The sequence below is a fragment of the Maniola hyperantus genome, chromosome 10 (genome assembly GCF_902806685.2).
Source record: "Maniola hyperantus chromosome 10, iAphHyp1.2, whole genome shotgun sequence".
NCBI lineage: Eukaryota > Metazoa > Arthropoda > Insecta > Lepidoptera > Nymphalidae > Maniola > Maniola hyperantus.
In genome coordinates, this window is record NC_048545.1 from 11,645,872 (window position 1) to 11,667,008 (window position 21,137).

The 21,137-nt window shown below is 38.0% G+C and overlaps 1 protein-coding gene across 7 annotated transcripts in view; it reads left to right on the top strand.

Annotated features, from left to right (window-relative positions):
• Positions 1–21,137, top strand: part of CASK (peripheral plasma membrane protein CASK) — a 306,261-nt gene that overhangs the window by 64,072 nt on the left and 221,052 nt on the right. The gene's annotated exons all lie outside the window — the stretch shown is intronic.

The following is a 21,137-nucleotide window of genomic DNA, read 5'->3' on the forward strand; positions in this document are numbered from 1 at the left end:
CTACAATGCATTGTTGCAATAAGAATCGCACAAATTCAGCCAATCACAACAATTACGATTGGAATAGTGATTGATGCAAGTTCTACGAAATCGACCTACAGATTCACTCGAAGATAGTTATTCGAAAACTGCTTGTAATAATAATCATTTCTATTTCGAACCGCTAGGATATGGAATGCCCTTCCAGCATTAGTTTTACCCTCCATTAATATAACTACTTCAAGTCAAGAGTGAATAGGCATCTAGACGACCTCGCTCTATCTTACGCTGCATCATCACCACTTGCCAGCACATCTGATTGCAGCCAAGCGCCAGACTATAATTTAAAAAAGTCTGGTCTGTTTGGAGGCTTCGGTCGTAGCTAGTTACCACCCTACCGACAAAGTCGTGCCGCCAAGCGATGCCGTGTAGCAACCAAACGGGTTTAATGAAATTTCCATACCCCTTCTATGTTAGCCCGCTATCATCTTAGACTGCATCATCGCTTACCACCAGGTAAGATTGCAGTCAAGGGCTAACTTGTATCTGAATTTAAAAAAAATCTATGCAAGCGCTAAGGCTCCATCTTAGGTGGCTGCATCATCAATTGCCAGCAAGACTAATTGCAGCCAAGCGCTAGTCTATAAATTAAAAAAAGAATCTTTTTGTGACTGGAACTTCCACATTTTCACAGAAAGCTTTTCTTACCAAACCTCACAGCACATATTTCATTGCGGACATTAATAAAATAACTAGCACCATAAACTGTGTAGCGCAAGGTTCCCGACCAGACCAGGTGGTTGGAATTGAAATAGTGTCGCTACTTCCGTTTATCCCCATCCAACTAATCCTGAGACTGCGGCGATATTTCAGCTAAAATTCCACGGGATAACAAAAGCGAACCGTTTGAACCGCGCCGCGGTTGTAGGTTAAAACTTAGCTCACTTATAAATCGCTTTTAAAAACTTTCGAAATTTAGAAGAGTCGCTTTCTTCTTTATTTACTTTCATTCTAAAAGTGCATTTAGTTACCGTCTGACTTGCATCAAACCTTGAACCTTTCGGAATTTAAATAATTTAAAATTAGGAAAAACTTTCGCGATCCAACTCCTAATTAAAGTTCAACTTCTGAATGAGCGATATTTAGTTCAAACCGTCACAAAATATATAGTAGACTAGCTGATGCCCATCGGGATCAAACGGTACATACTACTCAAAGACCTTGTACAGCAACCAAATTTCGTCAAAATCGGTTGAACGGATGGGCCGTGAAAGGCGAGCAGACAGACAGTCAGACATACACACTTTCGCATTTATAATATTAGTATGGATTTACGTTGTGATGATTCTTTAATATGATAGTACAGACATAACTCTTCCCAATTTGTGTAACAGTCGTATGAACGCTTTTATGATGTAGTAACGTTACCAAATGGCGTAGTTTGTAGACGACAATGTCGTTTGTAATTTTTCTCTCTATATTAAAGCTGTATTAAAAAAAGTTGGCTGAATCCAACTCAACTGGGCTTCGAAAAGCTTTGAGACGTCTTCTCGTCCAAAGTTCTTCAGTTCTTGAAGACCAAGACTTCGGACAGTGCGTGATGCCAGCGATGACTTATGGATCCGAGACATTATTGCTAACTATGGGCCTCATAAGAAAGCTCAGAGTAACTCAGCGGGCGATGGAGAGAGCTATGGTTGGAGTTTTTCTACGTGATCAAATCAGAAATGAGATCCGTACGAGAACCACAGTAACTGATATAGCTCAACGGGTTGCGAAACTGAAGTGACAATGGGCAGGGCGCACAGTTCGAAACAACCGTTAGAGTTGGTCGAAGGTGTCGGTACCGAGATGCTGCTAGAATGGCAACCTTACACCTAGGTTGACGCTAATCACGACATGTATGTAAAATGTAGAAATATACCGCCGTAGCTGAATAAGTTTTTATTTTGTTGTAAATAAAAGTAGCGAAAAAACAAGCAGGCGGTTCACCTGATGTTAAGTGATTACCGCCGCCCGAAGAACCAACAGTGCGTTGCCGGCCTTTCAGAAATTTATTGGTCTGCCCCTTGAATTAGGACGAAAGGATTATACAGAAAATATATTATAATAATACCGGTTTGAGCTCAGTACCCGTAGTACAAGATTTTACGTCTCACCAAACCAAACCAAATTCGAGAGTCGAAATACTTCCGCGTTACAGTAAAATGGACCTAAACAGCCTTGAATTGAAGTCAAATATTCAATGCCACTGATTTTAATTTTGCAATGTTTCCGCTTGGAGCGCTGGCTGTAGAAGTGTAGACAAACTTAAGCTTTAAAACAAGGCGTTTAAGATCCAGTTTACTGTAACTCGACCGTATTTCGACTCTCGAATTTGGTTTGGTTTGGTGAGACGTAAAATCTTGTACTACGGGTACAGTACGTATGTACGTACTTATTACGTTGATATTTTTGTTCTTATCCATTTTTCCTTTAATGTATTAAGATAAAGTTTTAATTTACTAAGGGAAAAGAAGCAATATGATAGAGACCAACGTTGAATTTTAATATTTAGGTATTTGCAACATCATCCCCTTCCAAATATTAATTAATCCTAGCCCGCTAGTTATATTGCAGAGGTACAAAGTTATTTTAACATTCGTTCCTCGTTAGCTCGTTAAAAATATATTCTTGGTAGAGTTTTTTAAAATCCCTCTCTCTGTTGGAAATGCAAGGAATAGGTAGCACTCCTTTCATGGTCTCTTGCTGTAAACTTGCCGAGTTTATAGTGAGAATAGTAAAATATAGCTATATAGGTATATAAAAGCGAAATACCACTCACTCACTCACAGATTGACTAATCACGAAATCTCAGAAACTATAGAGCCTCAATAGCTCAACGGGTAAAGGAGTGGACTGAAAACCGAAAGGTCGACGGTTCAAACCCCGCCCGTTGCACTATTGTCGTACCTACTCCTAGCACAAGCTTGACGCTTAGTTGGAGAGGAAAGGGGAATATTAGTCATTTAACATGGCTAATATTCTTTTTATATAAAAAAAAAAAAAAAAAAAAAACTTGAAATTTGGAAGGTAGGTTTCTTGTAGGACGTAGGTATGAGATAATAAACAATTTTGAGAAAATCTTCCCCTAATCAGTCAGTCCCCAGATCAGTCAGTCAGTCTGTCAGTCAGTCAGCTTTTCCTTTGATACCCAAATGCAGTAGCTGTAACTCTGTACTTCACACGCGTACCTACGTAACGTATCTACTACTTCATTTTTACATATTTATATCATCAGGGCCAGTTTACCTAACTTTTAAAAATAATTTTCATTACAAAATCGAAATATTGCGTCGCAGCTTTTAATAATATTTTACTCGAGTTCAAGTAGGTACTACGTCATAAATTTTTTCCATGCAATAAAAAAATAAAAGTTAAATCACGTGACTTTATGGAGGGCAATGAATATAATTTTACCTGTTCGCGCCATGAAAGAAATTTTATATAAATTCTTTGCGCAAAAATGTGATAACGGTCTCTTTAGGAATACCATGTTTATTTTTCTTCCGATATTCTGAGTTCTGTATTTACGAGTATATTCACAGTTGATACCGTATTTAAATAAAATATTGCTACATAGTATAAAATAAAGTCGCTTCCCGCTGTCTGTATGTATGAACGCGTAGATCTTTTAAACTACGCAACGGATTTTAATGCAGTTTCCACCAATAGATAGAGTGATTCAAGAGGAAGGTTTATAGGTATAGTTTAATATTGGTTTGTGTTAATTTGTTGAAATATGACGATATTTGAACAAAATGTCGGAAGAATTACGTATCTGCATCGCCAATGGCAGGCACAGTGTTGATTATGTTGATGCCCTACGTACGATTTATAAAGCCATTTCTATATGTTAGCACTCAGTGAATATATAGAATCTCTTCATCACACTCATATTTTTATTAGGGAACGAAGTGTGTTACACCAAAACCAAGAAAAGTACCCCTATCTTTATTTTACGAGCGAACTTCGGGTGTCTCTGAGGTCGAACGGTTGGGCCTTAAGTAAATCATTCATACCTACTACGTGACTTTTTATCTTACAGTAAGTACCGAAATCCGAAAGAACTTTATCTATTTTGTTATTGTTGTGAATTAAGTAGTTTTGTCCCTTTGAATATCAAATGGGCGCAACAAACCATTGTCTTTCTGCTATTTCATTTCGCGCACCGAGGGTTCCGTGCTACAGTCGTATATTTTCGACATTTTGCACGATAAATCATCCGCATCATCTTCTCCTCATTCTTGAGTTGATTACGTAGATAAACTCCAAGCATAGCTCTCTCCATCGCCCGCTGAATGACTCTGACTTTATAATTACGTTTGTAAAATCTTAATTATTCTGTACCCGTAGTACAAGATTTTACGTCTCACCAAACCAAACCAAATTCGAGAGTCGAAATACTTCCGCGTTACAGTAAAATGGACCTAAACAGCCTTGAATTGAAGTCAAATATTCAATGCCACTGATTTTAATTTCGCAATGTTTTCGCTTGGAGCGCTGGCTGTAGAAGTGTAGACAAACTTGAGCTTTAAAACAAGGCATTTAAGATCCAGTTTACTGTAACGCGGAAGTATTTCGACTCTCGAATTTGGTTTCGTTTGGTGAGACGTAAAATCTTGTACTACGGGTACTGAAATTAAAATGATTGTGTATTTAATATAATTGTAAACAATTTCGTATTAATATGGAGGTTCGAAAGCGACACTTTGAAACAATAACGTTGGACTTTGCAAACAATTGCATATTGATATGTTAAGCCATACGCTTTGATCGACTCAGTTATTAAATAGGCTACGTTGAAAATTTGTATATAAGCTGATCGAATAAGCACAGTATTGAATTATTTCAATCGTTATAGAAACCTATTACCCTTCCGGCCATCGGGGAGCACGTAAAGCCTTCGTATCTGATCTCTCTCCGGTCGTGTCGGATTTTCGTCTCATCGAACTATGTATATTCCACAAATTCAGAGTTCTCGGATTTTGCCCTTTACGAGTCCTGTTTTTTTTTTCTTTTTTTAATATCTACCTACCTACCAAATTTTATGATTCTAGGTCAACGAGAAGTAGGTACCCAATAGGTTTTCTTGACAGAAACGACGGACAGACGGACAGACAAACAGACAACGAAGTGATCCTATAAGGTTTCCTTTTGGGGTACGGAACCTTAAGAATTTGACTTTATACTTTGACGAAAGATTGTATACGGCTTTGTTACCTGTTATCTGCCAAAACCACCAGGATTCAAACTTCATAGTCGTTGATCGTTTCTCCCTGTGTTGGGGACAATGCGCAGGGAATCTTTCAGCTTTTATAAAATAAGGAAGGTTTGGCCCTCCCGGGCTCTTAGTCCAATACCTCTATATCAATATGCATCATGTCCTCGTAGAAGATACAACAAAGTTAGAAATATTAATATATACGTTAGTCTAAATCTTTATAATGAGTATTGAAATTTGAAAACAATTGCATGTCGACCTGTAAAGCCGTCGGATTTTGGTGATTAAATAATAATGAATTGAATAATTATTATACTGGTAATAATTTTGCACATTTGAATTGGCATCAAATTACTTGCCAACCAAAATGAACTTATACAATTTTACAATACCTACGTATTCAAATTCATCGAATAGCTGCAACTGCATTGCTGGACATGCAATCATCATCATGTTGAGATAGCTTGATTCGTACTTTTTTCTTGAGCCAGTTATCTTTATGATTTTCTCCACTTGATTTTTCATTTTTATTCAGATACAAGCTAGCCCTTGAATGCTATCTCACCTGGCGGTAAGTGACGATGCAGTCTAAGAACGACGCGGGTGAACCTGGAAAGAGTATGACAGTTTTTATTAAACCCATACCCCTTTGGTTTCTATACCGCATCATACCGGAACGCTAAATCGCTTGGCGACACGGCTTTGCTGGTAGGATGGTAACTAGCCACGGCTGAAGCCTCCCACAAGACCAAGACCACAAATTTAGATATTACAAAATTCCAAACCCCTGCCGGGAATAGAACAAGGGGACCCCACTAATAAGACCACAGCGCTTACCACAATATACATAATTTCAAAAATGGACGATCTACAATTTTGTGAATCCTCCCCCGTTTGAACGTGGGCTCAGTGTAAAATAATTCCACCCTTAACCTTCCAAACTTAGCTCAAACTTAGCTTTCAATCAGTCCCTTCAGAAATTTTCTCGAGGCATTGACACGATTTTATACCCCCCTCTATCGTTTTACGACCTTTCGCGATTTGTGACCGTTGACTCGGGACCTTGTAAAGCTTTTAGCGTTAAACTTTTCCATCACTCGATGTTAACGATCGCCAAGTGCAAAATCTATTTGGCCAAATAGTTAATTATTTTAATCTTAGATTTTATAACGTACCTATTAATCAGCTTTGCACTCAGTGTCAAAATACGTGTTCATGTCGGGTGCGGTAGCGTGTGCGATCGCGAAATATTATATTAGCGTTAAAGTACTTTACCCGAAAGGAAATGTAACACATCGAACTTCAGAAAAAGGTAATCGGCAGCTTTGTTTTTTTTTTATAGAGCGTTTGTCTATTGTTGAGACTGACACACGTTGTCACATAAGTGACAGAGACGACGCTCTACGACGAAGCCGAAGCTGCCCATGATCTTTTTCTAAAATCCGGTGTGTAATCTTTCCTGCCGGGTACTGTGGTATGTTAGTGTTCGTGAAGGACGGGTGCGCAGTTCTATAAAAAAATTAAAGCGTACGCCACCGCGCCCGCTATCTCGCAAACGACGTGAACACACGCTAACTGTACCTAATGTTCTGTTGGACCTGGAGTTGTCATGGTTACACTCAACGTAGCCCGAGCAGCTTTATTTTTTTTGTACGATATGCTTTCAACATTGACTTATATATTACTTCGTATGGACAGGGTTATTGAACAAACAAAATGGCACTGGCTCATTGGTGCGTAAATGTTAATTATGCACCAATGCAACCTCAGTGACGTCTGGATTTCAAACGGGTCATTAGTATCTAAGAGGTGGCGCTGACTTATTCGGTTTCTAAACCATGAAAAATTTTGTTTGCTTGACCATATCTTATCATTTATATCGATGACTTTCAACTTTTTTGATAATTTCGTCTTTATCGATCCAGTAACTTTTGATTAAATCATGCTAAAATATTGTTGTTTTGTTTCAGGTAAGTCACATGCAGTTAAAATCGCACGAAGCTAGTGCTAGATAGATAAATGGTAAGAAAATTATTTACGGGTAAATTATTCCGTGTTTTCAGTTGACCTATTTTAACGTTGTGACCTACATTATAATCATAATGTAGGGTTTAATCTAACTTTGAATCGTTGTCGGTGACAGTAGAGTCAATTAAAATATCAGCGTCCCGAGTTCGCTACGAATGAAACAAGAGAAAGGGTCGGACAATTTAAACGCGCTAATCTCATTGTGGGATTCTCCTTTAGACCATTTCGCAATGTTCCTACCACTTGTCTCGTAATCGAATCACGCTAAAACTGTGAAACACGCAGTTTTAAATTGATAATCCTGCGAAAACTGTCGATCGAACAAAGGTTTACTTGGAAGAGATTGTTACTTTCCAACGTTTATAACGTAGATATGTCTGGGACTTCGTCTGCGTGGTCTTAGTTTCAATAATACCGTGGGAATTCTTTAATTTTCCGGGACAAAATAGCCTATGTTACTCTCCAGGTCTTTAAATATATCCATGCAAAACATAACGTCGATACGTTGCTCGGTTGCGACATGTTTGCAGGACATAATAACTAATAAATAAATCCAATCCAATCCATCAGCCTGTTTGCATCCACTGCTGGACATAGGCCTTTTCAAGAGCGCGCTACCAAACACGGTCCTCCGCCTTCCTCATCCATCCGCTCCCCACCACCTTCTTCAAGTCATCGGTCCAGCGGGCTGGGGGTCGTCCCACACTGCGCTTACCGGTACGCAGTCTCCACTCCAGAACACGTCTGCCCCATCGGCCGCCGCGCCGGTTCTGCGACAGACATGACCTGCCCACTGCCCATTGCATCCCTTAATCGATTAATACTGAAAACAGAAGAGGGAATTTTTTTTGGTCAAATGAAACACTGTGCGTCCGCGTCTGGTCATTTTGAACTATTTGGTCCACCTATATTGCCACTTCAGCGTCATAACGCTTTAGTTTCGTTGAGCATGCCAGTTACTCTACAGATTGCCTTATTTTTCATATGCTCGCGTATAAATATTCTTTATACTACGGCATATTAGCGTATTTTACCCGAATTTTCGTGGTCTTTACGTGTTTAACCCGAACAGGGCTTTGAGTACAAGTTTTATTTATTAATAAATCAGGGTTCTCATCCGCTTCAATGATCGCCCCTAATATTAAATTATTTCCACTCTACCTCTCTTCGGCTTGCGGCGTGAGGCAAATTTGCATCTCACGTGAAGGTTCCCCAAATTCCACGGCCACACTTTGATTTATGAATACACAACCGCGAAGTGTCAAAGCTCTTTCGTGAACCATTATTCTCTTCCCATTTTAGAGAAGTCTGTTCATCTGTCAGGTAATTTTTCACGTCGCTTAGCAAAATGGCCTTGTACACGTTGACCCAACACACTCGGACAACGCATTCGGCAATCGTATTTTTAGCCACTTAAAGTACGCTCGGGGATCGTATTTGTAGCCACTTGGAGTACACTCAGCGTTCGTATTCTTTGCTAGCTGGGTTGCCGACTTTGTGATTTCATGCAAACATCGCAGGATCTTGGCACTATTCAGAAAGTGTTCACATATTGGCCAACACTTGCCGAACGCTAAATGTGACTAGAGTCATTAGGGAAGTGTGTTCATTTTTACATCGTTTAGCAAGAGGGCCTTGTACACATTGGCTTGACGGTACTCGGCCAATATACTCGGTGAGCCACTTGTAAATATATGTTGCGTGCGGCCAGCGCTGGCCGGCTTGCCGACTATTTTGAATTTCATTCAAACATCACGTTCTTGGTGCAATTCGGAAAGCATTTAAATATTGGCCGACATTTGCTGAAAGCATGGGGTTAATGTGTACTCGAGTCATCAGAGACGTTTGTTCATCTGTCAGGTAATTTTTCACGCTACTTAGCTAACAAGTAGGTAGCAGTTGTTTTCATGTTCTAACTTTGTCGCGCCTCATTCGAGCGCGTCGGTATTAAAGACGAAAAGCTCGTTTCTTATGGTCGTTTATTAAAGAAATTAGGCACGCGGAAATCTTGTTCGTTGTTTTTAATTGCTACCCGCTCTTTGTGTACTTTATTTTTCATAATTGTCTTCCCTCTTTGTTCAGTTACCTAATTTACATGAGAGTTTATTTAGGTACTTAGATTATCTTAATTATAGTGCCCAGTTACTAAACAAAGAAAAGTAGCATTTACCTACTTCAGCATAATTTAAAAATACCAGCTTCATGATTTGATACTTTTTACTTCGTCGTACTTATCGTACTTTATAAAATTACTACATTGAAGCTTTTGGGTATTGGGTAAGAAATTACGTAGGTAGCGGTCTATTATAGTTTACTGCAAATGTTCGAAATACTGCTTATACATATTATAGGTTATTAATACCCCTCTAATACGTCGCGTAGAGCTGTAATAGCTATCTTTTTGTACCTCTAAAATTGTTTAAGGAAAAGCTTTTCATTTAATTCCGTTGTAAAATATGATAGATTCCCAATCTAACATTGACATGAGACCCTGTCAGGGCATTGCAGATATGTATTACATTCTTTAATTAAAATGTAAGTTAAGCTTGGAATTTCGTAAATATTAAATATTCCAAGTTTTAATCCTTTCCAAATTATAAAAAATACTTAGCGTAGAATCTCACCCATTTATATGGAAAATCAGCACATGCCGCAACATTGACATTGACATGAGGCTCTGTCAGGGCGATGCAAATATTACATTCTTTAATTAAAATGTAAGTTAAGCTTGGAATTTCATAAATATTAAATATTCCAAATTTTATTCCAAGCCTTTCCAAATTATAAAAAAATACTTAGCGGAAAATCTCATCCATTTTTATGGGAAAATAGCACATGCCGCATTAAAAGTCCGGCAGTTTTCGGGCTAGGCTTCGCCGGTGGTGTGTGAGTGAATGAAGGCGGGGGCGGCGATCCGCGCAGCCTCCGAAGCTGCGGCCCTCAGTCTACCCCGCGCACAGCGAGCCCTACCACGTGCCGCTCGCTCCACAACCCCCAACTAAACATAGTGTCAGTCAGACGTGCTAAACTTTGCCACCGTAAGTGTTATCACGACGCATCCAATGAAAGTGGTACACCGTAGACCTCACGAACATTACATAACCTCATAAGTCATAAACCAGTCGATCTTTTCGTTTAACAATTACCCAGCGCCATTCGTACTCTTTTCATCCGTTTTTGCGCGTTAGAAAGCAATTACAGTGGATGCTGCAAATTGTATAATATGCCCCTCACCTGGGTGTCTGGAGGTCATCGTTTCAATGGAGCGTCTAAAATCAAGATTGATGTGCGAGCCAATCACATGTCACTACTCACTAGTCAATATTCACTTTCCTATATCATTTACTAGCTGATGCCCGCGGCTTCATCGGGATTTTTAAAACCGAACTCACGCCGATTTAGGTTTTAAAAATCCCGTGGAAACTCTTTGATTTTTAATTTTCTTTGATATCCATGCAAAAATCACGTCGATCCGCTGCTCCGCTGCGGCTTGATTGAAGGACAAACCAACAAACAAACACGCTTTCGAATTTATAACAAAGGTAGTGGTTTAGCTTTAAACCACGACGCCAAGTGCTTTGTTATCTAGTGGCTAGTGTTTCCGCCCGTAGATCATAAGGTCCCGGGTTCGAGGCACGGGTCGGGCCAAAAAGGTTTTTCTGTAAAGAAATTTTCAATACCCCGGAGTTGGGAAGTGGCGTTGTTACACCCTCGTCTCTCAGAGAACATGTAAATCTGCTGATGCAGCACCTTATCACTCTTCGGCTGTCTTGAATTGGCGTTTTAATGTACTTTGAGAGTGAGGGAATAGACAAGTGCACCTGTGTTTGCGCACTGAATATCCTTTCTTGTTGCCTTTGAGATTGGTCGTGTGGTCGAAATTCGGTCAGAGGAGTTTACAGCTAAGACTTTGTTCGGATAATAGGTTTATTTTTTTAATGAATGCTCGAGGCATCAGACCCAGATACATCCATTTTTAAATCAACTAGCTTACGCCCCCGACGTTGTTCGCGTGGATTACACGAATTAAAAACCTCTATTTTACCCCTTAAGGTTGAATTTTCAAAATTCCTTTCTTGACGGATGTCGACGTCATAATAGCTATCTGCATGCCAAGTTTCAGCCCGATCCGTCCAGTAGTTTGTGCTGTGCGTTGATATATATCAGTCAGTCAGTCAGTCAGTTTTCCTTTTATATAATATATATATTTTCATAGAGCTCGTCATTATGTACATATCTTCCAAGGGTTATGTATTTAGCTGTGCATTGTTAGTCACAGTTACTAGATAATAAGTGTTTCTAGAACGCTAAAAATTGCTCATTCATCTACTCATATTCTACTGTTTCATTCATATCAGCCTTTATTGTTCTAAACATCTCTCGTTAGACATTGCCCTCCAATACTAGGTAGTCGTAACATCTATTCGGGTGATATATAGAACATAAGAGCCAAGCCAAAACATATTCGACCCTCGTGCGATAATTCTGCCAGTACGCTTAGTATAAGATTTTACGTCTCACCAAACGTTGCTAGAATTCGAGAGTCGAAGCACAATAATGTCAAAGTAAAATTGACCTAAAGAGCCTTGAATTGAAGTCAAAAATTCAATGCCACTGTTTCTAATTTAGCAACGTTTCCGCTTGGAGCGCTGGCTGTAGATGTGTAGACAAACTTGAGCTTTGAAACAGGGCAGTTAAGATCCAGTTTACTATAACGCAGAAGAGTTTCGACACTCGAATACTATCAACGTTGGTGAGACATTAAATCTCGTACTAAGCGTACAGTTGGCAAGCTCCTGACATTTAGGAGTCTCTTTTGCAGACTTCGGTCTACGTATCGAATAGAATCTCCGCTAAGTCTCCGGTAACGGTCGTAATCCAACCTTGTACGTAGCCGTTTCGTGTCAGTTTTGGATACCTTCGTAGATGTTATCTGGTTCGACATACTCGTACTATTGAAATGAAGGAATATTTTGGCTTAGATTCCATTGAAACTACTCCTAACTCAAGATTTTATAGAATCTTTTGAATCTCTGTTAAAATTAATTTAAACACTTTAGGACTATAACGTTCGCTATATATCTTTCCTACAATATCGGCCTTTTATGAATTGCAACTTTCCTTTATTTCTATCGATTTAGGTTTTTTAAAAATCCCTTGGGAACTCTTTGATTTTCCGGGATAAAAAGTAGCCTATGTCCTTCCCCGGGATGCAAGCTATCGCTGTACCATATTTCGTCAAAATCGGTTGAACGGATGGGCTGTGAAAGGCTAGCAGACAGACATACAGACGGACAGACAGACCGACACACTTTCACATTTATAATATTAGTATAGATAAATTATTTCTCAGTGATTATTAAATAGAGTATCTTCCAAAATAAGTAAAATCTACGTCCTTTGTTAGTTTTAAGTGTAATAAATAAAAAAGTATGTAATTATGATGTGACGTCACGTTCCAGTATGTCATAGAATCTTGCATACTAAGCGCTCGTTTTGACGTTCGATAAAAAGACACTGATTTGACTAGTTGTCAAATACCCTATTTCGACTAACCAGAAATGCCAATCGCGAGTGTGTCAGCCAATATCAAAGGTGATTGCGATCTTTACCCAGTAGCTGTCAAACTTTGTTGATAGCGGCATGTTTTAGGACGTATGAAATAAAATTTTATAAAATCTAATTGTTCGATCTGTCTATCAATCACAGTTATTGTAAATTCTAGAGCGCTCTGAATTTCAAACACCGCAACCAAACTTAATTCAGTTTCAGAATGTATAACCTCATTATGTTACCCTCTTCACGGAGGCTTTCGCTAATACATTTCAGAGGAATAATCTAATGCGGACCCTGTGTCCCCATTTTCAGAATTTCAATTTCTATCCCACTGATATTCGGGGGCTCTATATATTATGTCTCACAGACTAAAGAAAACAGTTCTTCTCACGTGCCTGCGTGCTAATAAAGATATTAAGTACATAACGCGACTGAAAAAAGGTAGACAGTAAAAAAAGTTATGTAAGTAATATGTTGAAAGACGTTTCTTTTAACTAACAATACCTAACCAACTACGCACTATATAGGTCGTTCGTAACAGGAATTTTCAAAGAATGTTTACTCTTAAGTAAGTGACTCTACGACTTTAAAGGTTTTCGCACATAACACAGACTCGACCCTGACTCTACTCCGACTCGACTCACAGAAAATAATGCTAATCTGAGCTTAACATCATAACCAGGTGGAACTTTCAATATTCAAGTGTGCCGTTGAAGTAAGCGACGCGAACAGAATCGGAGTGGAATCGGTGTCGAGTTTGTATATTCTTTAAACAACGTTGAGAAAGTGATTAGTTGCCTTACCTGATTACCTTACCTTACTATACCTTATCTGATTACTTGAGTAATGCACATACACTCAACTTACTCACGTCACTTCTACATTCACTTTTAAATTACGTTGACTCACGAAGGCTTCGTCTATAGTTTTGCTCTACTCTGTGACATTTCTATAGGATTTCTCTTATCAGCTATAACCATATTTCTTGGAAGGACAATATACATGTATATTATTTACTTGAACAAAATAAAAAGTTAGAAGTTAGATTTTTAGATTTCCTCTGAATAGAAATAGATAGCAAAAAAAACTGTCGATGATTCCGATCAAAAATCTTTTCATTTTTCAATTGCCCACTTGTAGCGAAGGACAAAAACTTTTTGATGTTACAAAGATCGTTAAAATGAAGTGTCATTGATTTTGTATTCCTTAACTATAAATGTAATAAATAGATGCCGTTGTCTACGACTTCGCCCTTGTGAAATTGAGGTTTTGTTGGTTCTCTAGGTTTATAAAGCTTAATAAGTCTTACTTACATGCTTTCAAATTGCAAAAGTAAGGTAGGAGTTGATCTTCTCTTGGCTCTTTGAAAATGTTTACCAAAGCCTTGACGTGATTTAGCAAGGATTATTCCTGAAAATACCCAGGAGAACCAGCAAAAAACTCGGCGATTGCTCTTTTCAAATGTATAGTTTATAATATTATGCAATGTATAAATAATTGCAGCCCCGCGCATTGCTGCAGCGAGTCAAATCCACACTTTTTATAATTTACATAATCTTTGATTGTATCTTTTTTAGGACTGTCCCTTTAATATTCATTTACTTAAAAGCTTTGATAAAACGGTAGATCGCAATACCTTATTATTAATTAACACAATTAGCCTCGTGCTAGTAATAAATCTTTCCTTTTTTATACTTTTTACATTTTTAAAGCTAACAATTAGTTTTACATAGGTACCTAGGTGGGTAATAATACTCACATCTTTAAAGAGTACTTATTTGATAGCTGCATATCAGTTATTCACGGTAAATCTATACTTACCTACAGTCGACCTTCCTATTTTAACTGTGCGATATTTATATACGAGAGGCCAGTTAAGGATATGGGTCTCTATATTCTCTACAACCTCTGTACCTCTATGTATGCCTTCCGGGTCATGTCCTTTTCATTTTCTACTTTGACTTCTACTTACTGCAAAATTCCTATTATTGAATATGTTCCATTTTCAAAATCATATCATTTTCTAATTAAAGACTTTAACATGACTTTAACTTACACATGCGTCACATATGTTTTGTTTTTTTAGAAAACTTTTTGAGCGACTGTTACCAAAAAGAGGAGTTTCTCAATTCGATCCCTTTTTAGAGAGCTATTCGTATTCATAGTTTTCAAAGTTGAGAGAATTTTCGAAATAAATTTAGAAAAGGTTGCGAAACCGATAGAATTAGAATCTGCATCTTTATTTGTTTTTTTGGAAACTAACAATCAAGACTCTAATTTGATTATGGTCAGTCATGGAGTAAATTAAATTTTGATATTCATTTTCTAAAACAAATGGACGTCCAAGCGATAACAGTATAAGAAATTAAAAGGTCTTGGCTCTGTGGGAACCGCGCTTCGTTTGTGAGATTTGCTGGATTAAAGTGGCTCAGTGTGCTCTCTAGTTAGTCGTTTGTCTTTTGTATATGCCCGAAAATTAATTTTCTACAAAGAAGAATGAAGAGTTTCAATTTAATGGAAGGGTCCATCAGACGTGCCACAACCTAAACAAGGGCAAAATATCGCTAGGCAAAAAATTGTTTGACACCGTGTACCTTTCACATGTACCACAATTTGCAGTCATATTTGACGCTTGGCCGTAACAAAATCATGGCTGCAGTCGCAACCACTTGAACTCAACTGCACCGACCGACCGACCGCATGGCGTCTACTGTACCATTCTTAGTAAGTTTTTTTTTTTTAGTTGACTTGCCCCGGAGTATTAGCTATGCCAAGTTGCGTTCTAAATCAAGTCTATTCAGTAGTTTCAGCGTGATGCGTGCTCAGACAGATGATTATCGGTGATAATTCTTCGTCCGATTAAAATTTTCAAAATGCACAGAAATCGTTACAGTTTTGTTATAAGAATAAATAGATGCGACAAGACAATGTCAAATTACGAGTGCTTACAGCTTAAAGCTCGGCGACTGCATTGCCGCTGTTGAATGTTTGTGGTGTGGTTCGTCTGAATAGACACAAACAGTTTATCTTCGACTGGCACATAACCTTAATCGAGTTTTCCCACCAAATTTATTACATCACCCGCAGTGGTATTCTCTGTAATATCACACGTATCAGTGATTTATAATACAGAAAACCATAATATAAAACGATTAAAATTAGGAAACTATATCACGAGTTTCGAAAGCCTTGACTAATTTGAAATAAGGTCAAACTATTATTTATGCTTTTATTTTTCGTGCCGGCTTGAAACACTCATTACAAATCAGTGATATGATATTCTCTACTAATAAGTCTATGTTACAAATCCTGTAATTGCCATTTTGTTGTCAACGTGACCAGAAAAACCAAACCAAAACGAAACCAAACGAAAATTAATGCTTACGAATATAGATCACTCTTATTTGTAATAAGAATAACTCAATTATTTATTTTGTATTTAGTAAAACAAATATCATAAAGATATCATACGTGAAGAACACTCAAGATAGCTTACACAGTCCGTCCCTTCGTCAAAGGGCCGAGCTTCAGATGTTTACTTAATATGACCATGACCTATTTCACCTTATGAGTCGAGTGACATGAGTTTTGTCAGAGTATATTAGAGAGAGGAAACTCTCAGTTTTGATCCTGAACCGACATGTATTATGTTAAATATAAGTCTAGGATATTTTGTATGTATAAAAGCAAATATCATAAAGATATCATATTTATTAAAAACACTCAAGATTGCTTACACAGTCTGTCCCTTCGTGATGCGTCCCGTGGTCAAAGGGCCGACCTTCAGATGTTTACTTAATATGACCATGACCTATTTCACCTTATGAGTCGGGTGTCAGGCGTGTTGTCAGAGTGAACTAGAGTGAAGAAACTCTCGGTTTTGACCCTGAACCGACATCTGTCAAATATTAGAGTAGGTTATTTTGTATGTATTAAAGCAAAAATCATTTATGAAGAACATTCAAGATAGCTTACACAGTCCGTCCCTTCGTCAAAGGGCCGAACCTCAGATGTTTACTTAATATGACCATGACCTATTTCACCTTATGAGTCGGGTGTCAGGCGTGTTGTCAGAGTTAACTAGAGTGAAGAAACTCTCGGTTTTGACCCTGAACCGACATCTGTCAAATATTAGAGTAGGTTATTTTGTATGTATTAAAGCAAATATCATTTATGAAGAACACTCAAGATTGCTTACACAGTCTGTCCCTTCGTGATGCGTCCCTTCGTCAAAGGGCCGAGCTTCTGATGCTTACTTAATATGACCATGTCCTATTTCACCTTATGGGCCGGGTGACAGGCGTGTTGTCAGAGTGAACTAGAGTGAAGAAACTCTCGGTTTTGACCCTGAACCGACATCTGTCAAATATTAGAGTAGGTTATTTTGTATGTATTAAAGCAAATATCATAAGATATATTTATGAAAAACACTTAAGATTGCTTACACAGTCTGTCCCTTCGTGATGCGTCCCTTTACATGACCATGACCCATTTTAGCTTTTGGGCTGGGTGACAGGCATTTTGTGTAAAGAGTGAACATAATGTAAGTAATAAGTAGAACAATAGATTTCCTTTAACAAGATTTGAGATTTAGGTATATATTATCTTATCTCCGTTAATTTTGTTTTTCCCTTATTATTTGATAGCCAATTAGCTACTCAATTGTATTACGATCTAGCCTAATTTATGACTTATAAGTAATTTTATTTTAACCTAAACTTATAAATTTTCTTATATACTAAGACATTCCATTTACGCATCTTAGTCTTTCTTGATTTGAGATACACTTTGTTCACGTGTTCTTTCAGAAAAGAAAAATCTCCGTTAATGTTTACAATTATTACATTTGAGTCGAGGTCCTTAGGAGCAAGTTTCAGAAGATGTCAGGTATTTCGAGGGACGTATCATTATTTTCTCTGACATGTCCATTAACAACTTCAGATATGAGTTAAGTTTATCAGTTACTAGCTGACGCCCGCGTCTTCGTTTGCGTAGATTTAGATTACTGAAAATCCTGTGGGAACTGTTTGATTTTCCGAGATAGAAAGTATCCTATGTCACTCTCCAGGTCTTTGACTATACTTACCTAAACAAAAAATCACGTTGATCCGTTGTTCCGTTGTGATGGGATTGAAAGACAATCCAACACACCAACAAACAAAAATACTTTCGCATTTATAATATGGGTAGTGATCATTAGGTGGCAGTACACTCTACTGGTAAGTATACTATGTCCTTTTAATACAAGGAACTACGGGCATAATTTGCCATAACAGACAAACATTGTAACTACAAAGGACTTTGCAATTGTGCATTGTGGAGGATGCTCCTCACATGTCCTGAGGAGGCTCCAGTGTCGGAGTGAAATCTGTGTTTAGTGTGCTCTAGAAGATATATGTAGGCACTGTGTGCCAGTGGTGTGTATTGTTTGCTTTTCCTGCTTATTTAGTAGTAGGAGGGCGGGCAGTGCATATCGATGCAAATTGTACCTACCGCACAGATTTGTCTGTTTTTGCGGATTACAGCTAACTAAGCATATGGTTCCTTGTTCCGCAAAGCAACGCCTGCTTCTATCCAATATGTCCATTTAAGTTTGAAGTAAATTTAGGTACGTATTGGTTAACAAAATTAAGCACAATTGTGTTAACAACACATCATGACTTTTGCTGAGCAATATTAACACTGTTATACTCCATTACAATCAAAAGTAGTTGTATTTTTATACGATGCGCAACTTCCAAATAAAATATTTCCCGACCCGAATCGAATTCATCGGAAATGCGAGGCTTACCTTTTGCAAAAGATAAAACAAACAAGGGATAGACAAAAACCCACCCGCATTGTTTCATATTTCATGGCTGAGTATTGAGATTTTCTTCATCCACGCTGTATTATGTTTCCATTAGAGCTTGTTTATTTAACTCAAAGAGCGGTGAGTGTGATTTGGGCTGACTTTGAGACCGCTACTAGTAAGTGAGTTTTACGATGTCGAGCAAGCCTCCCCGTTGATTTATTTCATTATCGCCTTCAGCCGTTCTGTCGGCCATATTTTTGGCCAACTGAGATTGGAAATCGTTACGTGTCCAAAAATAATAACAGTGCGAATGAGCTTTTGCACGAAACATTTACGATCATTTCTATGTACTTTAATCAGTTCGTTTCAGAAAATTCGTATCTTCTTGATAAATTCATTTTGAGTCCAGGCGCAACCGTCTAACTCTGCAGAGATATCTCATTCTACGACAGCTGACACCGAACTAATGACCCAGTGACCCCATTTTAGACTGCAGTTTGCGACCTGTGTACCTTAATATTTGTTTCGAGTTCTGGCAACGAGAGTTCTGGCAATGGCTCCCAAGTCAACTCGTCCATATTTATACGGCCGAGCGATTCTTTTGTCTTCTGAAGCACATCTAACACTATGTTTTCAAATTGCTTATGTAAGTCAAAAATATTTTGCATTTCCACTATAGGATATCTTAGTCTATAAGTTAGCAAGATGTTTTTCTAAATTATATTTTTGCCTATTATAAACAAAATGCCCTAAAAAGATTTAATTTCTGCCTTTGGTTCGCTTAGGGAAAAACTTGTAAATTTTTATTTTGAATTAATTTGGAACTTGTGTACTAAATTAATGTTAGACTTAGCATATTATCTCAAGTAATGTAGAGCAAGTCTGTAGGGAAATTAATGATAACATGTACGCTTACAGTATTTAGGTTATTTCTTAGTACAACGAAAGTGCTAGTTTTTGTAAATGTGCCACAAATGTATCTAATCAATATGTTTGGATAACCTACGATATAAATTATCTTACTTTAGTTTTTTTATCTTGCAGTTCCTAAAGTTTGTCTTGCACAATATTATCGAATGTTCAGATTTTTTCTATACTTCATTTACTTACTCATTTGTTTGTAATAGTGTTGTAGTACCAGCAAAGATGCCGTGAAAATCTTGCTTGCTAGTTAAAGCACGAACACTAGGTACCAATTTAGTTCGCCGGCACAACTAATAAATCCCTGGAAACGTTCGTATTTATGTTTGCTGCGACATTCGTATTTAAAATGCTCGTAAAGAAAGTATGAAGGCAATAAAATGCCAGTTCCATCTCGCCATTACTAGCGAGGTTCCCTTTAATTGTCGCTGAGCGAGGCAGTGAAATTTAATGAGTCACATTTAGGTCAAGGCTTTATGGCTGCAACCGATCCGTTTTTTACTCCCTAATTGATTTAGCAATTCATGTGAATGGCAAATCGAAATCGATAAAGGCAAGTGTATTGGATTTGCATTCAGCTTAATTTTATCAATGCTCTACTCACCAATCAGCTTTTGCATCCACTGCTGGACATAGGCCTTTTCGATAGTTCACCACCACACTGCACGGTCTTCTGTTTTCCTCATCCACTCACTTCCCGCTGTCTTCTTAAGGTTAGTATAGAACACGTCTGACCCTCGGCCATTGGTTCTGCCATTGACATGGCCTATCACCTGCCATTTCAGCTTGCTACTTCTTTGAGCTATGTCGATTACTTTCGGTCTCCTACGGATTTTCTCCATCAAAGAGTCACCCAACTTAGCCCGTTCCATAGCACGCTGAGCGACGTTGAACTTGTGAACAAAGCCAACTGTCAGTGTCCACGTTTCAGCCCCATACCACAGTTCACGACAGTTATAGGGAACTTATAACAAAACATCGAGGCTTCAACTTTATTGGCAGGCGTCAAATGTTAGTACATTTAACGCAGATAGCCTTAAAGTATCCCTATTTTCCTATGATTACACGTCACTATAGCCTAATATTTGACATATCGTCGATTCAGGATCAAACCGAGACTTCGCTCACTCTAGTTCACTCTGACCATACGTCATCACAAGTAGAACACACTCATTAAAGACTTGCCTCTTTAGACTTTGGCGTATCGACGAATTGAAGACTATTCTACTATAATATATTTTCAATTTTATTGACTGCTTTCCATATTTCATACTTGATTAGTCAATTTATGAAAGCCGAGCGGGGCTAATAAAGGTCCGTCATTAATTGGTAATGCTCGAATTGTTGGATTAGCAGGTCGACTTTCATAAGCCGTTTTACCTTTGAGTTACGCAGTTTGCTAATTTAAAACGAGAAACACTTGATACTCAGTGAACCGTGTTCAATATTTTAAACGATTCCTCTCAAGGGAAATTAAACTCATACACAACATTCTTTATACAAAGTTTACAATATTGATGACCTTTTCTTCAAAATATTCCTTTGAAAAGCAAGTGGTCCCTTTGAAATGCAAAATCTCTGAAGCGTCATTTCTAT